The following is a 27,537-nucleotide window of genomic DNA, read 5'->3' as shown; positions in this document are numbered from 1 at the left end:
ATAGTAAATGATGAATCTAATGTTATATTTGTCAATGGGGGAGATGTATCTATGGATGATGTTTTTTATAGCGATTTCTACTAACTTAAAGCCCGGATGCATTTGATTGCAGTAGAATAGGTTGATTGTATTAAAGTTATGATGTTGTATATTACTGTTAGTATGGGTATTGTTTAACTTGTGAAGCGTTCAGTTTATGCGTTGGAATCCGTTGTTGATGAAGATATTTGATATTTTTTAGTTAGATGAGTAGTATTTTCTTTTTTTGGAAGAGAGAGGTTTTGCTTGGTTGAGGAGGTTTTTGATGATGGCTATTTTGTAACGGTGGAGGCATTTGCTCTTGAAATTTAGAAGGCAAGAATTATAGCAAAATACAACGTAATATTAGGAAAATAAACAAATATTTTACTTGTTTGAAATTTATCAAATATATTTCAGAGGCATCCTCCATCTTCAATGTGGTGTTTCTTTTTTTCTTTTCTTCTTCCTTGCCATGTTGTAAATTTGGAGGAAGAAGTCTGTAAAGAGCAGCGTGTTTGTAGTGGTTGTATTTTGAAATGTTTGAACTGCGCATAGGCAACACGAATAACATAAAAGAATGAGAGTTCATATAGAAACGTTGTTTTAATTTGAATAAAATAAAATGCGCACCAAGTGCGCTTGAAAGCCAAATATATAATATTAGGATGGCAAGGAAGAAAAAAAAAAAAAAAAAAAAACACACAATGAAGATGGAGGATACCTCATAAATATATTTGTGATAAATTTCAAACAAGTAAAATATTTGTTTATTTTCCTAATATTACGCTTTCAAGCGCACTTGGTGCATATTTTATGTGTGTGTATATATATATATATATATATACATATACATATACATACATACACACTAGCATTTCAACCCAGCATTTCCCGGGTGTTTGGATGTGTTTGTTGAGAAAAAAAAAAAAAAAAAAAAAAAAAATTGTGGTAGTAGGAAGGTAGGATCGAACCCGTACTGCGAAGGAGAAAAAGAACGGGGGAAAAAAACCTGACGTCTTTGCTGTTACGACCACTGCCAAACCGGAAGTGATGTAGGTTTTAATTAAGGCTAGACAATCAAAAGGAGAGGACGACTTTCAAAAATATTGTAAAAAAAAAAAAAAAAAAAAAAAAAAAAAAAGTTGGAGCTCAGGAAACTGTACAAAACCTAGTGGGTTAAAAACATTTTTATACCATATCCAAGAGGTAGAGACGAGAGGCATGCACAAGTCAGATTACATAAATATTTATTATAAAATAATTATTAAATAAAACTATTATTCTTTTAGGTGCTTCTACAGAATTTGAACCTAACCAAACTTTTGTCAAACTAAAGCGAAGAGGCTTAACCCTATCTTAAATGAAGGGAATGGGAGCTTAGCTTGCACTTCTCGAATGGTCATAAGCTTCTGTTGTCAAAGTGCCAGTTTTACCTATTTATTCACTTTGGTCATTTTTAGTGGTGCCATTTTACCGTGCACCCTTGGGTGCAAGATAACCGTCATATCAAAGAAACTCGCTTTTAATTAGCCAAGCCTGATCTGGTTTCTCACTTTCTGAAATAAAAAAATGCTTGACCATATTACTTTACTCACAACCAATATTTACGCTAACTTAACATGTTTATATTTTTCTATTAAATTATGTTTTACAATGAATAGCAGAAGGAAGAAGTGGTAAAGAAACAAATAAATGTTACTAAAGGTAAGATAAATTACTCCTCTACCTACCTGGATAAGTTTTTGGTGTTTTAACTGATTTTAAAGCATGTTTTAAGCATGAAACGTAAGTTGTGCTGGGCGTTTGTTAAAATGAAAAACAAACATGGTGCCCAGATGCTTTCTCGTTTGGACTCCTGAGAATGGGTCAAAAACTAGGACGAAAAATGGTAGAAATCCAAATAAATATCAGCGACATTAATTTTGTGGATTTAAAAAAAAATTTTTCAACAAATTGCGTTTCACACTTAAAATGCACTTTAAAATTAGTTAAAACAACAAAAACTTATCCAGATACGTGGAAGTGACTTATCTTGTCTTTGGTAACAGTTATTTCTTATATATTTGTTTCTTTACAACTTTCGTTCTACTGTCCAAAGTAAAACATACCCTGGTATTCCTTTTAAAATGATTTATGTTGCCATAACATATACTTAAATTAGTATTATTCATCTTGGATATTATTTTCACAACGTTTCAGTTGTGTAACCTCTGACCTTCTTCAGATTCATCTTGTCGAACTTGGAAATCTGGTACTTAAATTTTTTCATCTTCATTCGATTTATAATTTTAATGGGAGGGGGTGGCACGAAGGAGAGCGGCCACTACTTCCTTTCCCCATGCCCCCTCCAAAAATTAAATTATAAATAGGAGCACAAAAATAAAAAAAAATAAAATAGCGAGAAATAAAAATGCCCCCCTCATCTAAAAAAATAAAACTTCCCGTGTGCGGACAGTACTCTTCAATGGCGTTGACAACATACCCAACTTCTGTAAGTGCCTCTGGGAGATTCGATCATCGTTAGGGGAACCTGCTTTAACAAAGATGCTTTTGAGACAGGGAATCAAGACGAATGATATTGTTTTTATATATATATTTTTTTTTTATTCATACCCAGGCATTTTGTCACAGCAAAACTGGAATGAATAATGATTTTTAGCTTGGGTTTCTGTCTCCATTTTGAGACTATCGCTCCCTTTTGGGTAGACTTGTTTTACCCATCTTGTCTCTTTGGCGTCTCAAAAACCACCTCATTAAAATTAACTTGGCTTATTTAAACTGGAACCCTTGACAAGTCACATCCGAACCCCATTCGGATACTTTCTGGTGCAACTTGATTGGTCACTCAGTTTGATACCTGTCACAGCATGACACTTTCATCCTTTCTGCACCTGCACACTCACTCAACTTAGTGTTTCCCATGAGTCAATCTATTGTTTACTCCGCTAGATAGACAATTAGATGGCTCAATAGATAGATAACTGAAGAAATGCTTTCCACCCGGCGTTTACATAATACTTCTACCTGGTCATGCTAGACAGAAAAAGGACAATCTACCGCCAAGAATTGTATAGAATTATGCGCTCAAAAAGATGCACCTGAAGAAGATCGGAGGTTAAATGGGATGTGGATATAACAATCAAGGGTACTTCCACAGAATACGGATCATACTGACACAATTCAGAAACCCATTCTTAACATGTGGAGGAAGGAAAGAAGGGGCTTTCTGAACTATTCTGCATTTACATCTAACGATTTAATAAACAAAAGATACCATAAAATCTATCTATCTATAAAAGTAAAATTGTCTGTGTGTATACACTTCCCTACCAAACTACTGTCAATTTTCAGTCTACAGACTCGAGATTTGACATAAGCGGTATTGAGATTTTGGAAAATCTTTTTAATCAGTTTTCAGTCAAAAATTGGGCTGTCAAGGGGTCAAAGTTCAACGATTTGACTATTGAAAACTATCAAACTCCTCCGTCAATTTTGGGTCTAAACACTTGAAATTTTAGATGTATGTTACTTGATCAAACTTTTTCATTTGCTTTGAGCCCAAAACAATAAATGTTAAGAAGGGGTCGAAGTTTTTTTAAAATTTGACCTCTGCGGTCTACCAAATTACTCGGCCAATTTTTGTCTAAACATTTGAAATTTTACATAAAGGGTATTCAGACATAAGGGCAAGTTTTTTTACTCGGTTTTTGTCCGAAAATTTGGCCACCAAGGGGTCAAAGGTCAAAAGATTTGACCTTTGTGATATCTAGCAAACTATTCAGCCAATTTTGGGTCTAAACACTTGAAATTTTACATAAAGGGTATTTAGACATGCAGCAAGCTTTTTAATTAGTTTTTGGGCGAAAATTTGGCTGCCAAGAGGTTAAAATTGAAAGAGCTGATCTTTGCAGATTCTACCAAACTCCTCCGCCAATTTTGGGTCTAAACACTTGAAATTTTAGATGTAGATTACCTGGACTCGAGTCCAACTTTTTAATACACACACACATATATATATATATACATACTCACACACAAAGTCATGAACAGTACATAGGGCCCAAGCAAAGCTCTGGGCTGAACGGCTACTTGAATCTAGCTTGAAAATTTTACGAAAAAAAAAAAAAAAAAAAAAAAAAAAAAGTAAATATATGTGTATTTTTATATAAAACATGACTTTTTCCTGTTCAAAACTGACATTTAAAAAAAAAAATTGTGTTACTCTAAAAAAGAAAAAAAAATCCATACAAAGCAATATTTTTTTTACTTGTATTAATTCCATTTTTTATAATCTCAAAAATTGTAAAATAAAAATCTTACCAAAATCGATACTTTGAACAAAATAAACTTATCTACTTAAACAAGACAACTAATTTCTGTTCTTGCGCAACTCCATTTTAATTTCCTTATCCTAAATGCGTATTTTACACCCCCCCCCCTCCCGCCAATTATCATAGATTAAGCATCATATTAACAGAAATAAAATGTAATGACTTTTAAGAAGGGGGTTCACTTTCTCGTAAATAACGTTACTTGACTTAGTGACTGACTTACTGTCCATTTCTTTAGTGACATGTCATGTGATTGGAACCCCCTCTTAAAATCATTTTTTTTTTTCTTTCAGAATTTTTTCTGCTAATATGATACTTAAGTCTATCTATGATAATCGTCGGGGGGGGGGGGATAAAAACACGCATTTTTATGGGGTGGGCCCCTTATTTTAAGGTTTGATGCTACCTTCCATCTTTTCTGTCCTCGGTCAGTGGAGAAGAGGTCCTGCATGACTGAGACAATATTTATTTTTGTTCCTATCCAGACTGCCCCTTTTTGAGAAGCTGGATTTTCCCCGGATTAAAAACCGAGCTAACTGTTTTTTTTTTTTAGGCACGTAAATAGGAACATTATAAAAGGTATGTGTTGCGACACTGTTGCGCTGTTGCGTGTGCTCCTATTTACAATGCCTCCCCACGGGACAAAGTTAGACACCAGGGTCGTTTTTTGGTATTATTATACAAACACCGTGACAGCGTTAGGGTTAGGGTTAGGGTTTAGGGTTAGGGTTAGGGTTTAGGGTTAGGGTTAATTCGCTGTCACGGTGTTTGTATAAATTTACCCTATGATCTTTTTTATTTCAGAAAATAAAAAAGTACGAAGACCAAGAGTTGTCCGATATTTAATCAAAAAACCGGGAACTCATAGCATCATTTTTTTCTCACATGTTTAATTTTTTGGGTACTAGTGCACTTATTGATCCGTGCTGAAATAATAACGTTATTATTTAAAAAGCCATTCTTAACATGGGGAGGGGAGGGTGTTTTGTACCTATTTTGTACTTTGATCTTACAATTGAATAAAAACTTTAACATATCAAAACTTTAATTAAACTTGGAAATACGATTTAAAAAATAGCGCGGATCACTAAGTGCACTAGCACCATCTTTTGGAGTGGGGTTCAAGTATGTACTCAGTATTCACTGCGTAGGAATGGGATGCAAGTCTAGCAACACCAACAGTTTAGAATTCGGTGAATTTAGAATTATATGATCTCTCCCCTCCTTGAGGCACACCTTGCGTTTACGGTACCCAACAAAGAAATATTGAGAGAGAATGCTTGTGCATTTCTACTCCAAGCCATGCAGGACTGCAGGAGCCCCTTAACATTGCTATTCATTTAATTTTATAGAAATTAAATCAGTTTTTCTTTTTTAATCCCAGCTTAAATTTTAGGTTTAGTTTTGTTCAAATTCTGTTGAAGCACACCATTCTTTTTAAATTTCTATAATTTAAAAGTTATTAAAAAATACGTAAACAATCATGGCCCTTTCTTTCCTTCATTGATTGAAGAGTTAAAAATATTGGTACTCATGTACTTATGTTACTGTGCTGAAATAACGTTATTTAGAAAGCTATTCTTAACATGGGAAGGTGTTTTGTAACTATTCTGTACTTTCACCTAACAATTTAACAAAGAGATATCGTAAAACTTCAACTTAACTTGAAAATACTATTTAAAAAAAAGATAGCATGGTGAGATAAGTGCATACGCACCAAGATATTTTACATTTTTCCGTATTGACACCCGAACTTGTTAGGGGTTAATCAAGGTTATGTTTGTTAAGCTAAAAAATTACCGAATGTTCATTTTTTTTTTTTTTTTTTTTATCACATAAGTAGACGGGAATTTGTTCCAGTCTGTCTCCTTACGTGATCTGTTTGTTAAAACTACGGTGCTTATATAAAATCTGCCCCCATGGTCGCCAGTATGCTGAATAAAAACAATTGCAATACAAAAATGTATTGCAACCGCGTAAATATCACGCAAAAGGCAGCTGTTTGTAAAGGTTGCCATTAACAAAATGTGATGCAAATAAATCAGTGAATAGTTTTTCTTTTTCAATTTCACTCATAGAAACCAAAGTTTAATTTTGTGTGGTGTGGTGACGGTCACCAGTCACCACCACACAAAATTAAACTTGTGACCCCTTTTTGGGGATGTTAAGTAACTCGTTACAAGATAGCTCAGCGCCAATACCTATAGCCATGGTAGCTAATCTATACAAGCACATTTAACTACGTTAAAACACAACATTCAAGAAAATAAATCAAGTCAAATTGTAGACTTTTTTTTTTTTTTACCCTTTCGGTGATCCGACCCGTAGCAGAAAATGTCACGTGGTTAAATCCAGCATTTTTGAAGCTCGCATGTTTTTATAATGTTTGAAGTTTATCTCGCGTGGATAGCCTTGTTGAAGTTGTTATAAATATCTGTTTTGATTCAGTATTCGTTCTTATTTTGTTTTAATTTTGTGTCATTTATAAAAAATAAATAAATAAAATAACTCGCGTCCTGATCGATTAAACGAGAACGCATAAACAGAAAATAAAATAAATATATCTTACTCGTCTACAAATTCCATAGGTACTTTTTCGCTAGAGATTTCTTTAGAGGTTCTTTCAAGGCATTGGTTGAAGAAGGTGTACAGTTTCTTCCTGGACGGTACCGGTATATGTACTCAGGGGTGACTTTACCTCTCTTTTATCTGGTTGTAATCACCCAAATAGAACACGGCTACGACAAAAAGTCATACGAAAGCGACGGTTTCCGACTTAAATCAAAATCCGATTGACGTTTCCGTTTTTTCTTTTTTTTTTAAACAATAAATCAAACTGCTTGCATGACTGCCAACAAACTCATAATTCAAATATTCTTTTTCGTTTAAGATTACAGTAAATAATACTAATGATGTCGGGTCTGTTGGGAAGAAACATTACTTGTTTATTACTCGGAGACGAGGAAAATAGAGTTATCCTCTCTTGATATGATTTTTTACCCAACTGCGCATGCTCAACTAAGAGAGGTTTACTTTTTTTTCTTCTTTTTCACTTTTCTTGTTTTTATTTTTCTTCCTTTTTTTCTTCTTTTTCCATTATTGTTACTTTCTTTTTCTTTTTTTCTATATTTTTCGTTTTCTTCTCAAAATCTTTGATATTCTGCAGAATGGTGGCCAAGACTGGAGTTTAGGTGGAAAAATAATCTCGAACCCTTTATTACATAAAGGGAACAAAATTCCCTAATCACCGTTAAGTTACTATGCCAACAATATAAAAGCAATGATATCGGTATTTCAGAAGTTATCAGTTTTAAATAAGCAGAACTTTTACAAAAATAAACATTATGGAAAAAAAAAAAAAAAAAGGGAATAAACACTTATTTTTTGACAATATATACAGAACTTTTAAAATTTTTTTCAACTGTTTTAAAAGAATAAACAGTTTTTATTTATTTTAAATAAACTTTTTTGACGCTTCTACACTATCAGAACGAAATTTACATGAAAACAATGGTATCTATGTTTTCCTCGTATTTTTAAGATACACCAAAATTACGAAAATCGATAAGGTGGAAAATTATTTACACGGCGCTTATGTCAACGGATCATTAAATCTAAGGGAGATAACCGGCATAGACGTAGCAAAAATAAGCGGGGTTGTACACATAGATTCGAAAAAGTGGTCAAAAAACAAATATATAACAAATAAATATTATCAAAGGCAAGATAAGTTACTTTTCTACCAAACTGGATACATTTTTTGTGTTTTTATTCAATGTAACATGTTTATTCAGCTCGAAAAACATGCAGTGTTTACCGATGTATTGGAAAATTCAAAATGGCACCCGAGTCTCTCTTTAACACGGTAAGTTCAGAAAAAGATGTTATAAAAAATAAACGAGACAAAATACTGCTAGAAATTCGCTCAATATATGTTACCGTTGACATATATTCGGTGTTTTTTAGATAGTATTTTGTCTAGTTTATTATTTATAACACCTTTTCCCAAACTTACCATGTTAAAGAGAGTGTCGGGCGCCATTTTGAATTTTCCAATACATCGGTAAACTCTGCATGTTTTTCAAGCTGAATACACATGTTACATTGAATAAAAACACAAAAAATGTATCCAGTTTGGTAGAAAAGTAACTTATCTTGCCTTTGATAATCTTTATTTGTTATATATTTGTTTTTTGACCCCTTTTTCGAATCTATGTGTACAGTAATACAAACCCAAATAAGCATATTTTGCAAGATATAATTTGGGACGCTGAAATAATCAGTAGAACAACGAAAGAACACCCCCCGCTCCTACAAAATGTTAAATGGTGTTCTAATCGGTAAATATCGGCGTGTTACTTACGGAAAAAACGGTTAATTAAACTGCACAAGCATCTTTTTCTGTTTACATTGGGGGAGGAGGCGAGTGTGGTGTTGGGGCGCGCGTGTGCCAACACCCCCCCCCCTCAATGTAAACAGAAAACTGTAAAATCTCTTAAAAATATTAAAATGTATTCCAATCGGTAAATGTCGGCGCGTTACTTACGGAAAAACGGTTAATTAAACTGCGGAAGCACCTGTCAAGCCACACAAGTTCTATAAAAAAAAAATCCCCCCCCCTCCAAAGTACTATAATTTATTTTTTTAAATTTTGTTCTAAACAAATTTTTTCTCGAATTTTAAATTATCCGCCAATAAAAAAATAAAAAATAATAATTCTGTTCTGAAAAAAAAGAAGAAAAAAAGTTTTTCCGACATTACCCCCCCCCCCCCGCGCCATGTGAAAAGACAGTTTGCTACGTGAAGACACAAATTGCCACCGCGCGTAGCGTAAACGGAAGCTGTAAAATGGCGGCAAGTAGTTCAGGGGTTAATACCATGCAAACGGTAAATTTGCCCCGGGTTTGATTATCAGATTCGTTGTCAACGACCTCGATTACCTTTACAAAAACAAATTAGAGTGGTCGGTGTTCTGTTGTAACGTATCTGAGTATTTACCAAATTTATTAATAAAACAAAAGTAAACAACCCGTTACAAACGATATTAATCAACAACAAAAATTAAATAAACTTGTTAATTAATGGAAATGAGAAATCATCACATATTGCTCCCTGCTGGCAATAATTATACATAATAATATTATATAATATTTTTCCCTTAGTCCTTACCTTACGGTACCATCGTTTCAAACAAGCTTATTTAATTTGTGGATTAACATCGTTACATTGTAATAGCTTACTTTTTTTTGTGTACGTTAATTAATAAGTTTATTTTGTTACTTAACATTGTTATATTTTAAGTTTGTTGATTAACTTCGCTCACTTGTTTCCTTTCCGTAAACTGATTAAGCAATTTCCGGAACTCGGCTACAGTAATCGTGTAATCATTTTATGTATTTATTTATTTATTTTTTTTTTTCGTTTAACATTCTTTCATTGTTCTACTGATTATTTCAGCGTCACAAATTATATCTTGTAAAATATGCTTATTTTTGCTATGTCTATATTGGTTATCTCCCTTAGATTTGATGACCCGTTGACATAAGCGCTGCCACGGGAAAGTTTAAAAAAAAAAAAAAAGGAGGTAATTTTCTGTTTCGATTAAAAAAAAATGGCTGCAGGTTTTCACCTGCTTACACGGTTACAGTTGTTTAGTTTAATAATTCAGTAATATCCATGTAATTTCGACTGCATAATTTGGAAACTAACATTGTAATTTATTAGGATTGACAAAAAAATCAGTAGAAACCATTGTTTTTTTCTGTGAAAACTACATTTATCGACTACAAATTTTTTATTCTGATAGTGTAGAAGCGCCCCCTATCTATTTCTTTTTTTTTTTAGTTTGAAACAATATAAATAGAACTTTTTATAATTTTAAACAATATAAACCTTTTTTAAAATTTAATTTTCACCAATATAAACATATTTTTTTGTATTTTTATGTTTAATTTTTAGCAACATAAATAGAACTTTGGTGCTTATGTATTTTTGGTACCGCGCTATTTTAAAATAGTTTGTTTTCTGGTTAAGTTCAAGTTTCACGGTATCTTTTTTATTATTATTAAATTGTTAGGTGGAAGCACAGAATAGTTATAAAACATCCTCCTTCCCTATGTTAAGAATGGCTTTCGAAATAATAACGTTATTATTATAGCATGGTACCATAAATACATAAGTACCGAACTTTTTTTATAATTTTACATGGTAAATTTTTACTTGGTTTCCATCTTAACATTTTCCTTTAAAATTACAACTTAGGTTTTTGTTAGGTTTTCGGATATGCTGAAAACGAATATTGCATTTAAATTTTCTGCGAATAAGTAGTTTTATGAATATTGAGCAATATAATTTTTATTTATTTGTTAAAAGTGATGGCCATAGTTTTTAACTTTTAATTTTAAACAAAAGAAAGTTTTTTTTTTTTTATAATTTTGAAAGAAATATTGTTCACGAACATTTTTCAATTTTAATTTTTACAAAAAATATAAACCTTTTGTACATTTTAATTTTGAAAGAAGGAAAATGTAATAAATTTCAATGTTTTTTCAAAAACAAATTGTTTAAACTTAATCTTTAAAATGGTCTTCATAGTTTAAAATTAGAAAAAAAAAGTTCTATTTATATTGCTTTTAATTAAAATAAAAAAAAGGTTTTCATAGGTTACAATTATGAAAAGTTCTATTCATATTTAAATTTTATATGTTCCGATAATTTAATATTTCTATTTCTATTAATATTTTTTATCATTATAAAAAAGGTATTCATTCTTTTAAATTATTAAAAAATTGTTTACATTGTTTTTATGGTAACGTAACGATGACTACAGTAATTTCGTTCCTTTTATGCGATAAAGGGTTTGAGATTATTTTTCCACCTAAACTCCAGTCTTGCCCATTAAAATATAACATTACAAATTTTTTTGCTCAGGCATTAAGTCTTAATAGTTTGGGGGAGGGAGGATGATGATCATACAGTTTTAGATTTACCTTATGCTAGACATTCTCACTAAAATACCGCATTCACTCTATGGCCTAATTCTACTTAAAAAAAAAAATCTTCAAGTCATTTCTATGAAATTTTATTTACAAAAGAAAGCATGATGAGGAATGTGTTTTATTTTATAATTATCAGACAGCCAGAACCCCCGATCCTTTGAACGTTAACGGTTAACACCTAAACAGAAGTAACCTAGACATGCATTTCCTCTATCTCACAATATATTCTCTCAATTCTACACAAGGAACTTCTCTTAAGTTCTCGCAGGACTTATCATTACAGGACAAAAAGAAATAACACAAACAGCAGTTAATTAACAAAAACATTAACATAAAATACAGCAGTAATGGGTTGACAGAGTGGAATGTGTTTCATTTTATAATTTAAGATGTAAACATTGTGTAATTAAAATAATTAATAATTAATTCATTTTAAAACTGTAAAATTAAACCAAAATTTTATTTTTATTGTTTAATGTGTTGCATTTTAAATCTATATATCTATAAAAGTGAAATTGTGTGTGTGTCTGTCTGTGTGCGTAGGCTTCCCTACCAAATAACTCTGTCAATTTTCAGTCTACAAACTCAAGATTTGACATAAGGGGTATTGAGATTTGAGAAAATCTTTTTAATCGGTTTTCGACCAGAAATTTGGCTGTGAAGGGATCAAAGTTCAACGATTTGAGCTTTGAAAACTCTACCAAACTCCTCCGCCAATTTTGGGTCAAACACTTGAAATTTTAGATGTACGTTCCTTGGACATGGATCAAACTTTTTAACTTGATTTGGGCCCAAAACAATAAATGTTAAGGGGTCAAAATTGGCGTCAAAGTTAAAAAAAAATTGACCTTTCAGCCAATTTTTGGTCTAAACATTTGAAATTTTACATAAAGGGTATTCAGACATAGGGCAAGCTTTTTAATCGTTTTTTTTTGGTCGAAAATTTGGCCACCAAGGGATCAAAGTTCAAAAGATTTGACCTCTGCGGTCTCTAGCAAACTATTCAGCCAATTTTGGGTCTAAACACTTGAAATTTTACATAAAGGGTATTCAGATATGCAGCAAGCCTTTTAATTAATTTTTGGGCGAAAATTTGGCTGCCAAGAGGTAAAAGTTGAAAGAGTTGACCTTTGCAGACTCTACAAAACTCCTCCACCAATTTTAGGTCTAAACACTTGAAACTTTTAGATGTAGGTTACCTGGATATGAGTCAAACTTTTATATATATATATATATATATATATATATATATATATATATATATATATATATATGTGTGTGTGTGTGTGTGTGTGTGTGTGTGTGTGTGTGTGTGTGTGTGGAATTAATTTGAGTTTATTCTGTCTGCCCAATGCATGCTTTCTGGCAGATTTGCCGTTTAGTTGTACAAATATCCTCGAACCATATAATCACTAAAAGGAACTCTTTCGATCAACACCGGTTTCTTGCTTAATGTAACAGTTGTATATAATCATAATTGTTTAACAAATATAAAAAAAAAAGGAATTCAAAACAGCATATTTGTTAAACAATTATGATTATATACAACTGTTACATTCTGTTGACATTAAGCGAGAAACCGGTGTTGACCGAAAGAGTTCCTTTTAGTGATTATATGGTTTGAGGATATTTGTACAACTAAACGGCAAATCTGCCAGAAAGCATGCATGGGGCAGACAGAATAAACTCAAATTAATTCCACATAGATAACATACTGTGTTGGAAGATTCTTTATTAATTAGGTAAGAAAAAATTTGAATCAAAATAAAAAATCAAAGGATTAGAAAGAATAAATTCTGTGTCAGGGAGAGGAGAGGAGAAAAGGGGAGAGAAAGAAGAGAAGAATTAATTCCATGAAGAGCCCCCCCCACCCTCCCTAAAAAAAAAAGAGAAAATAAGCTACAATTCCCAAAAATTGAGGGCAGAAAATACACACTGTTTTCTAACATGATGGATAAGGTTAAGAAATAATTATAGAATAATATATTAATGTACTTCATGGCTGCGTAGAGGGGGCGCCTTGCTGGACTGGAAAGAAAGGTAGTCTTCTCGGTTTAGATTCAGCGGTAGTAGCAATTACACGAAAACGAGGCTACTACTAGGCTGTATGACAATGCGAAATCTCAAAAGGGGGCTACAGAATAATGAAGATTGTAACTTCAATTTTTGTTAGCATAAAAGCAATGTTTACCCCCAAACAAACGGGCAAAACGAAAGAACATTAACAAAAAGGCTTAAAAGAAAAGCTTGAACAGAAGTGTAAACAAAAATAAGATTCAAATTTGCAAAACCAGTGATGACTGAATGCGTTTCTTCCTCCAAAAACGCCCCAGCTAAAGACACAAATAAAGTCATAACCATGACCACTGGTTGCTACTGATTCTAAAGGGTGTTTTTTGGGGGTTTTTTTTTTTTAGAGTGGCGAATTTTAAATTAAAATAAAACACATAAAAAATATTTTTATTATCCAAATATGTGGTCTATTCCAAAGATTAATTTTTGGCATTTATAATTCAAATGCAATTTTGGGGATATGGCTCCCACAGCTTGCACACATATATGCTGTCATCTGGAGGTCTCATTCACAAACTCTGTGCATCAAATTAGGCTGTATTTCAGCAACAACTCACTGAATGTTGCCTTCTAAATAATCTATTGTGTCTGGTTTACCAGCACAGACATGGGTTATTGCATATTCCCAAAGAAAATAATCTAATGGGATAAATCATATGAAGGAGGTGGTCAATTGACAGACCCATTTCGTGAAATTATTTGCTCATCAAATGTTTCTCTCAGTTAATCGACTGTATCACATGCTGTGTGGCATGTGGCTCCTGTAACATACTTTCGTTTAATAGATATGCCTACAAGTTCATGTAAAAACAAGATCTCAAGTGCATGCACTTCATAGTTATTGAAATAGATAGAGAGACATAACCCTCTCTAAGTTTCTTCATTGCCATCCTTTGGATTCTTCTATTTCCTTTTTGTGTCATGCAGTTTAGTAACTGCTTGGCTGTTGGTTCCTACTCATTTTGTGAATGTTGGAATAAAGACTTTTCTGATCAGATACCATACAAGCAACACACGAGATGACTTCTTGTTATAGTTTTAATTGCAAGTTTATTTTCTTTGCATTTAACACATAAAGTTTGTCAACCCGCATGCCACTATGTAATTCCTTAGGACCCAAATTCCACCCTCAACATCTGTCCCATTTCTCAGACACTTAGAAGGTTGTAACGTCCCTCAGGCTTCCCAGATGTAAAAATCAGCTCTATTTCCAACTATCTACTCCCTTGCACATCGGGTTGTCACTTATATTTAAGCTATGGCTTTTATACTCTGTCATAAATCTAAAACAGTACAACAGCACTCGCCATTGTTCTATCAAGTTTGACCTCTTTCAGAATTAGACAATTACGCCATTCTTTAATGTCTCATCCGGCATTGTTATTGTTGCTACATATTCATGATTTGATTTCAAATTCTTAACTTTTATATATTTAAATTCCTTAAGCTTAAGAGGTTGGCACCAAAAAATGGGAACTTTTTAAGAAACCCAATAAAACTAAGAGTGATGAAAGAAAAATATTTTATTTATTTATTGAAACCTTAAAACATGCCATTTAAGAAACATCAATGGAATTTTCATTTAAAAAAATATGTCTTGCAGATTGCGTCCTGTACAAATGGTTCTTAGAAATCTGCTGTTGAGATTGCTCATCAACTGCTGCATCATCATGGATTCTCTGTTTTAAATTATCCAGAGGTCTTAGTTGATTTGTGTAAGCTTTACTCTTGAGATAGCCCTACAAGAAAAAAAAAAAAAATCACAAATGGATAAATCTGGCAACCTAGGTGGCCAGGCAACATTACCAAATTTTGAGATCATCCGATTACTGACCAATTCTCGTAGAGCCTTCAATGATTGCTGTGTAGTGTGTGTTCGAACAAGTTTTCCCTCACATATACACACCCACGTGTACGCACGTACGCACACACACGCACGCATATACACAGCCTCATACACACACTCACATTCATGCGCATACACACACCCGAGCTGTGACGTCACTTCCTTTAAAGTGAAAACCAGACATGCGCACCCAGAACACTAACTCCAGTATAAAAGTCAACAAAACCTGTTAACTTCCCTTTTTCATCTGGACCAGTATTCGAGCTGCTTAGTCGACGAACTGACCGCGGTTCTAACGTCACTTTCCCTGCTACTGTGATGTGGGGTAAGCGCAAGTACACTTTATATGCTTTCCCTCTCCATGAACTGGATTGACTTTTCTCAATCTATCTCCCCTTCGCTTTGGCCCATCGACACAGACATGTGCGCGACGTTCTACTGAGCTTAACCCTTTCTTTCTACAGACGGCTTGCCACTTCGCGTTTCTCTATTGCATTCCCTTTCCTTCCACGCGCGTAGTCGTCAACGGCTGAATGAACACGTGTACACTGAAGACTTTCATTTCTCAACAGAAAATAAACAACATGTTTATTTTATTCCAGCATTTGAGTTCTTTGTTTCCTTCATTCAATTCGTTTCATTAATTTTTCTTGTAGTGAGTTAGGGTATTTTATATCCTGGTCCGCAACATGTGTGATATTGCTTAATTCTGTTGTAACTAGTAATCCATGGTTTCTAAAATGGCAAAATTTTACTTGTTCAAAGTCACTATCTCGCAACGTTGCCATTTGCTAATGTCTTGCAATACATACTTTAAAAATTCCCGTCTTTTTGGGTCACCCTGTTGTAGTAAACATTCTTAAATGTTGTCTACCATGTCGAGAATGGTAAAATTAATGAACGAACAACAAATAAAGAAACAATGCTCACCAAAAATATGTAAATTACATGTGAATTCATTACAGGCAACTGATACAAAACAGGAGGAGAAAAATCTCCACACATCCATACTACATGACGTCCAAGATGATAGAAAGTGAGATAAATAGAGAGAAAAAGGAAGTCGATATCGCCACCTATTGGTTTAAACAGTCAACTCTGGAAATAAGGGGCAATAACTGTATATGTCTCAAACTTGAGGGTCTTGTGCATGTGTGTGTCGCATGCAACAAGGCTGAATAGTAGTTCAACAAATGTTCCTATACTGTACTTAGTTAACCCTACTTGTTCTGTCTTCAGACCGGACTCTTTTTTAACAAGGGACACACGCTTTAAGAGCAACGGTGCCTCGTACCTCGTGCCTCGTTCTCATTCATCTCTGTGCAAGTTTTTTCTTATATAGTTTTCTTTCTTATTTCTTCCCTTCCTGATCTTTCTTCATCGAAAAAACTTAACCGTTTAGGCATTCAAAAAAAAAAAGGGGGATATAAGGTAAAGGAAAAGACTCCATGTCGCCATCTTTCGAGAACTCAGAGTTCCCACGCGATCTCGTCTTAGTCTCGTTTTGCAATTCTGTCCTTCCTCCTTTTTAACCACGGAATTTGAAACAATATGCACGGACTTTACTCGACTCCATGAACTGGGCTTTCCCCATTCTAAACCATGAGGTACATTCAGAACATCCCATTATTCCTTTACCTGCCTATTCCTTCTATGAAGAACTTGAAACCCTATTCCTGTTTAATTAATCTAGTGTGTGACTTCTATATTCAATTTGGAGAAATTCTAATTTATTCTCTCTTTCTTCGCTCGCACAGAACTTATATCTTTTCTCAGACTTCTATTTCTATTTTTAATTCATGGGCGCTTGGGTAGTTTATGCGCCGCACTAGAATAACAACCTTTGTAAAAAAAAGAGACATAACTGTTCCATACTTTCACCCAACGACTTAATAAAAAGAAAAAGACATTTTCTAACCACTCCATACTTTCACTTAACGATTTAATAAAAAAAAGAAAAGACATTTTTCTAACCACTCCATACTTTCACCTAACGATTAAAAAAAAAAAAGAAAAGACATTTTCTAACCACTCCAGACTTTCACCTAACAATTTAATCGAGAAAAGACACTTTTCTAACTGTTACGGATTTTCACCTAACAGTTGATTGAAAAAGATAAGATATCCCAGAATCTGTTAATTTGGAAGCCTGTCCAAAACATAATTATTTTCATGTATTATTTCCCTTTGTTTAATTATGTTTTCTCCTTTTAACTTTTTTTTTTGTTTTTGTTTCAGATTTTTTTACCTAATTAATAAAGCGTTTTCAACGTACTAGTTGTTTTCGTTATGTTGATTTGAGTTTATCTGTCTGCCCAACGCACGCTTTCTGAAGTTTGACTGCTGGACGGTATTGTAGGTACCTGAAAGCAAGATTCTGAGGAATAACTGCCGCGAATTCCAGAACACTACTCACTTGTTATCATAGGACCTTAATCTATAAATTCCATCTTGCTGAAACCATATGTCTGCAACATTAATGTCTGCAACATTAATATCTGCAACATTAATGCTTTCCAGTTGAGGCATAAAAAAATCAGTAATCATTTTTTCTATATTGCTCACCATTGACTGTTGCCTTCTGACCATCATCATGTTTGAAGACATATTGACCAATGATTCCACCGGCCCATAAAGCACACCAAATACTGATATTTTCTGGTTGTAATGCTGTTTTGCCCATAAGTTGTGGATTATCATTGCTCTAAATTCAGCAATTGTGTTTATTCACATAGCCATTTAACTAAAAGCGTGCTTCATGATTGAAAAAAAAACTTTTGAAAAGAAAATTAGTAATGTTGCTTTTCGCACATTCACCAAATGTACGATGTGAACGAGGATCATTTGACTTCAACTCCTGCACAAGTTGAATCTCGTAAGTGTGTAAACCGAGATCGTTATGCAAAATTTTCTATAAAGTCAGGGGCACAAATTAATTGTTGAGCATGCTGACAAATTGAATTATTTGTATTATTTGAACTTGAATACTATTTTCACAATGTTTCGGCTGATGTAACCTCCGACCTTCTTCATGTTATAAGTGCCAAGTAATAATGTAAGTTTTTGTGATGCCACGGATATAAGTGTTAAGTGCGGAATTGTTCAATAACTTAGTAATAATCTTAGTAGGAAAGCATCGATTTTCTCCTGTTGCACGTATGCTTTTATGCCCTTCTTTACCGTCTGAACCATCCTTTCCGTTATCCTGTTACTTTGAGGGCGGTAAGGAGGGGTCTTATAAGGTCTGCATCCTATTTTTCTTAACCATTCATGCAAATCAGCATCCGCAAATTCTGGCACGTTATCCGTCACCAATGTCCTCGGTATCCCATTTCTCGTAAATATTACTCTTAATATTTCTGTTACGGTGGTACTTTTTTAATCAGGTACTCTCACCACCTCAGGCCAACCTGAATATGCGTCTACTACTAATAATAATAGTCCTATCTTCATTGACATAGGCATGATCCATGTGTACTCTGCTCCACGTTTCTGCTTCTCGGGGACACACATGTATTTTCTTTTGCTTGAAATTCCTGAGTTCTGTGCATTTTGTGCATCTTTTCACGTAGTCCTCGACGTCTCTTGAGTACCCCGGTCACCATGTTTCTAATTTTAATCTTCTTTGCATAGCTGCTACTCCACAATGTACATCATCATGTACACTTTTTATAACCTGTCTCCTCTGTGTTTCTAGGGGAGCTACCAAGTATCCATTACATATTACCCCGTTTTCTATAGTCAGTTTATGTCTTATTTCTTTCAGCCATTGAACAATTTCCCCAGCGATTCTCTTTATCCTCAACACTATTCTGTTTAACACTGGATCATTTGTAGTTTCAGTAGCCATTTTATCTACAGATATTACATCGGTTTCTACAAGGTTCAGGAATGTGTCTTCAAATTCCTTGTTGTTTTTGTTCTTATCCTCTCTATAAAACCTCAATCTAGATAAGGCATCAACGTGCTGTATCAATTCCCTTTAACATACTCAATGTCAAAGTCGAATGCCATCCGTCTGATCGCCCAACATAATATTCTGGACGTTGTAACTTTTGGTAGTTCTTTTCTTGGGTTGAAAATAAATTCCAGTGGTCTGTGAGCACCTTTCAACAACTTTTTTCCCATCAAGAACTGTCTCTTTTCCACCTTAACAGGCCTATAGGTGTGTTTATCGTCGTCACTTCTTTAAAATTTTCATCTATGGGAATTTGGTGGTAAGCTGATTTTAGGTCTATCTTTGAAAATACTTTAATTCCAGCAAGTTTATGTAAAGCTACTTCCACATTCGGAATAGGGTACGAGTCGACGCAAACTTTATAGTTCAACCCTATTTTATAATCTCCACAAATTCTCAAATCACCGTCATTTTTTTTAATACCACAATAGGTGATGTCCATTTACTTCCTCCTGAAGGGGAAGGTTCTAATAAATCTTCCTTTATTAACTTTCGCAACTTAGCTATTACTAACGGTAATAAATGCACTGGTACTTTGTTCGCTTTGTAGTAGGAGGGGGGCATTTTCTTTTAATTTCAGTCTAGCTTCATAATTTTTTAATTTTCCTGTTTTTTTTTTTTTTCATTTCTATCTCATTAATCAACTTCGTTGAATTTATTTTTAATATATCATTCCCCAATAGTCCACATGTTTTTCGGCAATTTGTAACTGTAATGGGTGCTACTTCATATTTTTCTTTTAGTTCTATTGAACCTTCAAAGTAACCCATAATTACTATAACCGAGCCATCAAAATGACGTAATTATACATTGTTTTTTTTAAATGCAGTTTTCTCATTTTTTTCCTCACAAATTTCTGGGTATTATGGTTACTTCACTGCCAGTATCTATTTGCATTTCAACAACACAATTGTTGATTTTCATTTTTATTTTCGTATCTCCATTCTTTGATCCAGTATTTTGTATATTATCCTTCTTTACATTAAAAATTTGTCTCTTTTCATCCTCCATTCTTTCCACATTTTTCGTTTTACATACTTCTTTGAAGTGATTCTTTTTTAAACACTTTGAATATGTTTTTCCAAACGCTGGACATTTTTTTTTCCTTTCATGAATTTTTCCACAGTAAGTACATTATTTTCTTTCCGTTTCTACTGTATATGTGTCAGCCATTATTTCTTTGTAGGAGTTTTTTTTATTTTGGTTGTAGGTATGTATTAATTCCGTTGTATGAATTCTAAACACATATTCAAGGACATGTTTGTAAGTTGTAACTGTTCCATTAGCTTATATCTATGTGCCGAATTATGCATACCTTCAATTAATCTTAGTTGAATTAAGTCTTCTTCTGTTGTCTGTTCTTCTGTTCCTAGTTTTTCAAAGCCACAGTATTTACTCGCACTTCTTAACCGGTGTAAATATTTTACTATCTGTTCATCCACTTCCTGCTTCATTGCCATAAACTTGGTCCTTTCTTCAATCACCAGTCTTTTCTTTGGCCTCATGTTTCCCTTGATAACCTGATTTATTTCTTCGAAAGTTATTTCTTCTAGTTCTCGAGGGTAAACCCTTGTAGCAACCTTCATAATTGCTTTACAACCAACGTTAGCCATGAGCAAGTCGGTGATTTCATTCTCCCCTCCTTGTTTTTTGTTGTCTTTCAACTTTTTGCTTCTCACATTAGCGGCAAAGCAACGCATCGAAGTATCTACACATTCCGGGTCTTCAAAGACCAGAGAATATCCTATCGTCAACGCCATTGATGTGTTGTGTATAACGCCAAGCAAGCGTTCAACAATGAAACAAAAATGTAGTAGGCAAAAAAAGAATAAATAAATGTTCTGTCAGCAACAGTACAACTTCAAAATAGTCAATATCGCCCACCTCCAGAAGAGAGGGAATTCCTGTCCGTGATAACCATGGTAAAAGAAGACACACTCCAATCGCCAGAAACACCCACACACACAGTTTGCAGGACACTGCCGACTCGTCTCTGGCCTCCTGCTTTTATAGTGGCCGGGAATTATCCATTTGCATAATCACATGAGACAGAAACGTGATTTTCCGAGAGTTGCATGGGGTAAATGCTAATAAAAACCCCCGGACGCCATCTTGGAATTCTCTTTTTCCCCCCAACTGGTGACACAACAGACATACCCGAGGTAAGCTCTTTTTCTCCTCATTTTAGTTATTGCTGCTTCTGCTACACTCCCCCCTGATCTCATGATCACAAATGGGGCAGGGGGGCAGTCGTCTCTGTCTGGTACTTCTCCGAAGAACCGGAGGCAGCACTTCCTCCCTGCCATCCTCCTCATCGCCATTATTGCCACCAGTCTGCTCCATAGGCGGTGTTTCGCAAGGGCAGGGGGGGCAGTATTTGTTTCTGTCGGGTACTCCTTCGTAGAGGCAAGACGGGTGGTCCTTCCACCGCTTCTTCAGTATGTACATTATATGGCTCAAAATCCTCTTCGTCGTCCTGCATCATACTCTCTGTCTTTTCAGAAGACATCATACTGTCTGAGTCTCCCTCTTCCTCCGATGTAACAACATAATGGCGAGGGCACAAATCCTTCACGTGACGAGGCACACCGTCCACCAAAATTGACTGAGGGCTGATCACCTTGGTCACCTCACCCTTGCCGAACCTCGTGGTACATCGATTTTGCGGTCTTCTGACCCATACGCGATCTCCAACCTGGTAAAAGCTGTTCTTGGGACCTGGGGACGCAGTTGCGAGATTGGTCTCCTTTACTCGAACTTCGTATTGATAAATCCTATTGGCAGGCGCAGTGGAGGGAGATGTGTCGTCTCTTGGTGTGATGTTATACCAGTAGACAGCCTCCTGTATGGGACAACACATTCTAGCCGCTATTCGTTTCACTGTACGATGACATCGCTCCGCTATGCCATTCCCGGCTGGAGCGTATGCACAGCGGAATCGCAAGTGAACTCCCCATTTACATGCAAATGCTTGGAACATATTGCTGCAGAAAGCTGTGTCATTGTCTAAAAGGAGTTCATGCGGCGCGCCACGCTCAAGGAACACTGCCTCCAACTGATGAATCACGCTTGCCGAGTCCTGCCTTGCCAATTTCCTCCAAATGGAGAAACGCGATGGACCACAGTCTGTTAAAGTTAAAAAATGGAAGGTGCCATAATGCGTGATATCCATTCCAATTCTCTGCCAATTCTCGTTAACTTCCAGCTTTCCCTTTTCCCACCTGACTGGCGCTGGGTCAATGGACTGACATTCCTCGCATTTCTGTATGACCGTTCTGACAGTTGCTTTTGTCGTGGTTGGACATCTTCTCCTGACAAAGTAGGTAGTGCGTCGCACCCCCGGATGTCCACTATCTTTGTGAATAGCCATGATTTGACTCTCATCCAGCTCGTCTGTGTGGACTGCGCCTATCACTGGGTCAAGACCGTTTTTCTTTTTCATTGCCTCAAACCACCGCTGTGGCACTCGTGTCAGTCGGTCAGCAATGTTTCGTGCTGATGGAACCAGCGTCACATCCACTGTCAGCCCGTACTCTTTCACGAGCTCCTTAAGAGTGCTTAATCGCCTCCTAATAAGCATCTCGCTTGCTGCTTTGGTGCGTACTCGCGCCTTTCCAGTTAGCGTGTCCGAGACCCAATGGTATACGCAAACAGAATCTGTCTTTATGTGTAGCACCTTGCTCTGCCACTGGAGAGCCAAATTGATGCCTTTCAATACGGCATCCAGTTCAGCCAAGTTGATATGTTGAGAGTCATCTTCAGGTCGCAGCCAACATGCATCTTCCAGCACAGTTTCACACATCTCCAAGGCTGCCCCAATTGCTAGGGAGCTAGCATCGACCCATACATTCAGCTCTTTGCCGTCCACACACCAATTTCCCTGTGCCGGATCGTTCTGCTGTGCAGATTTTAAGGTTTCGAACATCATACGATGTAGTACGGCGTCCCTTGCTTCATCATCCCAGCCCTTCGTTACTGAACTTACTCTCCTTCTGAGTATTCCGCAAGCCACACGAAGCCAACCGCACACCGGAAAGTGCCCGACAAGTCGACCACACAGGGAAAAGATTGTTCGTCGCGTAACAATACTGGGAGCCTCCGGAATTGCATTTCCTCGCTTCCACCGCAGTTCATTGCGTTCCATCCTGACTGCCAATCCCAGCACCCGTGCACCGTCCTTCAACTGCTCCGGGTTCTTGCACTCCAACCCGAACTGCGCGAGGTGTTCTCTCACACGGGTCGCGGGCACCACGTCTTCATTGACAAAAATGTCATCAATGTAAGCAGATGCTGCGCGGCTTATAACTTCTTCCTGAGATAGTACTTCGCTGACAATTGCTCTCATTATCAAGGGAGCCACATTCAAACCAAACCCCAGACGGGTCAGACAGTATTTTTTCCCATCGATTTCCACAGTCTGGTATGGCCACAGTGTCTCATGGACCTGGACTTGTAGGTATGCTCTTCTGAGGTCCAGTAGAGACACGTTAGCACCTTTTTGTCTCCACTCACGCAGCTTAGCCGCACAAACATCTGCGTTGGCCGTAAATGCGTCTACGTAATGATTTAGCTCCCGGTAGTCCATTACCGGGCGCACTTTGGCTTTGTTCTGCTGTATCACAGCACACAGGGGAATTAGACCTTTGGGGGGTCCCAATTTATCCTCTGGGTATGGCACGAGCCAACCATTATCTATCCAGGTGTGGAGCTCCTGCGTGTATTCTTCACGAATTTCTGCTGGCACTGGGTACTCTGACACTCGATTATGCAGCCTTTCAGGGGGGTGGTCCACAGACCATTTCCACGATGCGGTCCACGTTCGGTTTTGATGGTCAAAGGTAGCAGTGAAATCTGGTTCATTGATAGAAATGGCTGCGCATTTAATACTTTTCCTGGCGCCCAGCCGCACTGATCCTGTAGGCTTGACAACGACACCTCCTAGAGCTTTTATGGCGTCGATCCCTAGAAGCAAGTCAAATCCCAGTGGCTTGCCATGCACCACCAACACATTGACTCTGGCAGACACACCTTCATCAGTGGATACAGAGACCGTTCCAACACCGCAGCACGCATGGGACATTCCACCAATTGTGTTGACATTTACGTTTGTTTTTCTCCAAGACCGGCACCGGTCTGCATGTAAAATTGTCCTGGAGCATCCTGTATCAATAAGCGCCAAACATCGCGTCCCGTCAACATGGATGCTTATCACCGGGAGCGTCGTGTTCACATCTTGGTTGGGAAGGAGACTGGCGCTTATGCGTCCTCCCCTTGCTCGTTTCCCGAGCAGTTCCGAGCCCAGTGTCCACTCTCACCGCAACGGTAACACCGTGTTCCACGTTTTCGACAGTCCCTTGCAAGGTGGCCTTTAACATTGCATTTGAAACAGGTCACGTTAACAGGATTATTCTGGGCCCTGTTGTTGGGTGAGCGTGTGGCCGCAACCACATCCTGATTTTGTTCGCCAGTTGTCGTCAAAATTCTCGCTCTCGACATTAGCTCCCCCATGGTCAGGGCTTTGATGTTCGGCACCTGTTGAAGAGCAATTGAGATGGTGTCAGGGAATCCAGTGACAAAAATTAATTTTGTGAGTCTCTCTGAGCTTTCTCCTGTGAATCCGGTCAATCCAACCAACTGCCTGATTTTGTTGGCATACACATCCACACGTTCACCAGCCCATCTAACCATAGTTATTTTTCTATATGCTGCAAACGCGTCATCAGTAAATGCCTCCTTTAATCGAGCCTCAATCTGGTCTATTTTCTTTTGATCGTCCTCCTCCATTTCCATGTAGAGGGCCAGTGCATCGCCTTCCAGGTATAAAGATAGCAGACTCGCTACGTCATCCACCTGCTGAAGTTGTGCGACAAGTCTCACTTTTTTCAGCCATGCTACAACGTCTCCCTCGCCAGAGAACGGCTTGATAATATCACTGCTTATCCGCACCTTCGCCATATTCGGGCCGAAATAGCTTGAAACAAAAATGTAGTAGGCAAAAAAAAAATAAATAAATGTTCTGTCAGCAACAGTACAACTTCAAAATAGTCAATATCGCCCACCTCCAGAAGAGAGGGAATTCCTGTCCGTGATAACCGTGGTAAAAGAAGACACACTCCAATCGCCAGAAACACCCACACACACAGTTTGCAGGACACTGCCGACTCGTCTCTGGCCTCCTGCTTTTATAGTGGCCGGGAATTATCCATTTGCATAATCACATGAGACAGAAACGTGATTTTCCGAGAGTTGCATGGGGTAAATGCTAATAAAAACCCCCGGACGCCATCTTGGAATTCTCTTTTTCCCCCCAACTGGTGACACAACAGACATACCCGAGGTAAGCTCTTTTTCCCCTCATTTTAGTTATTGCTGCTTCTGCTACAAACAACCACCTGTTCTAGTTGGTGTCGGTTTATAAATATGAGCTATTTGTTCATATGTAAATTATACTTAATTTGCCTATCACTACAAGTTAATTTGAAATAGCATTTTTGTTGGTCTTTACGTTTTTAAATAGCATTTTCGGTGGTCTGTCTCAGTTGAGTTTGAAATAGAATTTTTTATTGGTCTGTCACACTTAAATTTGTAATACAAGGTGCCTTAAATAAGTTTCCAGACTTTTTCGTATAGGCAATTTTATTAATAGTACACATATGAAACTCTAGTCCCCTTTGAAGTAATCTCTTCCGGCTGCAATGCACTTGTCATGCCGTTCCAACAACTTCTGGAAGGTCCCATGGCAGTCCTCTTGTGTGAGCATTTCAATGACCCTCGTCACAGCCTGTTTCATCTCAATTGTTTCTTAACGACAGCCTCTAAGATTTTCTTCGAGCTAAGGGAATAACCCACAGTCACAGGGAGCAAGCTCTGGATTATAGGGAGGATGAGGAACTGTTTTAATGCCCATCTTGGTCAAATAGTCTGTGACAAAGATAGAGTTGTAGACTAGTGCATTATCCTAATGGACCCGATTTGAAGAGCGCTGGTCTTTTCCAATGGAACCGCTTCCTGAACCCCCTTAAAACCTCAACATAGTATTCCTTGTTGACTGTCTGTCCCGCGGGAACCCAGTACATGTAGATCATGCCAAAAAAAGATCATCATAAATTTCTGGTTGGATTTGCTCTATCTGACCTTCTTGGTTCTGGGAGAGTCAGCATGCTTCCACTGGGAACTCTGTCTCTTGATCTCTGGGTCATAGCAGTAGATGCAGCTTTCATCCCAGGTCACCAGAGCATCAAGAACTGTGGGATCTGAATTGATCAGCTTGACCATCTCCCCATTGTCATGGCAATGTCTTTCTTTCTGATCTCTGATTATCCTTGAAACAAAATTTGCGCAAATCCTCTCCATCTTTAGTTTCTCACAAATAACTGTGTGTACAGTTCCCACACTGGCATCAAACTGTGCTCTTTATTGTCTCTGTAGATGCACGAAGGTCCCTTTCTATGAAATTCTTTATTTGGCCAATCAACTCTGGTGTTCCGACTTTCTTACTCCTCTCACACTTCTCATTATTTCTCACAAACTCCCTACCTTCCTTGAATCTCTTATGCCACTCAATAATTGATGCTCGATTCATGAAAGAATGGTCGAAAAGCAGTCTGAAGCATTCCATACGTTTCTGTGGCATTTTTCCAAGTTTAAAACAAAAATTTATTGCATATCGTTCTTCTAAAGTGTCTTCATGTTCAGATTACATTTTTGAAATTCCCCAGCTGTGACAATTAGACTTGAGGAGAGTGTATTCCAATTCCTGCTGTAGCTGTTCATTTGAACCTGAAATCATAAAAAATCTTTCAGTCATCTCATAAGATTACATACTGAATTTTTAAGGGTCTACAACAATCTTAAATGCTTGTACAAAAAAGTCTGGAAACTTATTGAATGTACCTTGTAGTATTTCTGTCTGTTTGTCATGCTTAAGTTTGAAATAGCATTTCCATCGAGCTGGAGTTTGAAATGTTTGTTGTCATACTTTCGTTTGATATATAATCTTTATCGCTAAAACCTGATATTGTATGGCCTCATTTTTTGTTTTCTATTTCACGGCTGCGCATATTTTAATTCAATTAACTTGGTTGAACGAATTCAGAACAACTGACGTTTTTGACCTCAAATTTACTGCTTTTTTTTTTTTTTTTTTTTTACATTTTACATTTTACATTTTTTTACATTTTACATTTTACATTTTTTTACATTTTACATTTTTTTTACATTTTACATTTTTTTACATTTTACATTTTACATTTTTTTACATTTTACATTTCACTTATCAAGGCCAAGAGGCCACTCGAGGATAAGGGCTAA

The 27,537-nt window shown here is 36.4% G+C and overlaps 1 protein-coding gene across 2 annotated transcripts in view; it reads right to left on the bottom strand.

Moving 5' to 3' along the window:
• Positions 1-7,360, bottom strand: part of LOC145245923 (mitochondrial coenzyme A transporter SLC25A42-like) — an 87,290-nt gene extending 79,930 nt beyond the window's left edge. Inside the window, exon 1 of one of the 2 annotated variants that reach the window (XM_080107663.1) lies at positions 6,658-7,360. The gene's annotated coding sequence lies outside the window, so the exon portion shown is untranslated. The remainder of the gene's footprint in view (positions 1-6,657) is intronic. The other variant, XM_080107664.1, reaches the window with a different exon arrangement.
• Positions 7,361-27,537: the final 20,177 nt, after the last annotated feature.

The sequence above is a fragment of the Euprymna scolopes genome, chromosome 23, assembly GCF_053919585.1.
Source record: "Euprymna scolopes isolate OS-2025 chromosome 23, ASM5391958v1, whole genome shotgun sequence".
In the NCBI taxonomy this organism is placed as follows: Eukaryota; Metazoa; Mollusca; class Cephalopoda; order Sepiida; family Sepiolidae; genus Euprymna; species Euprymna scolopes.
Note: the sequence above shows the minus strand (reverse complement) of the source record. Positions and strands in the feature narration are given on the sequence as shown.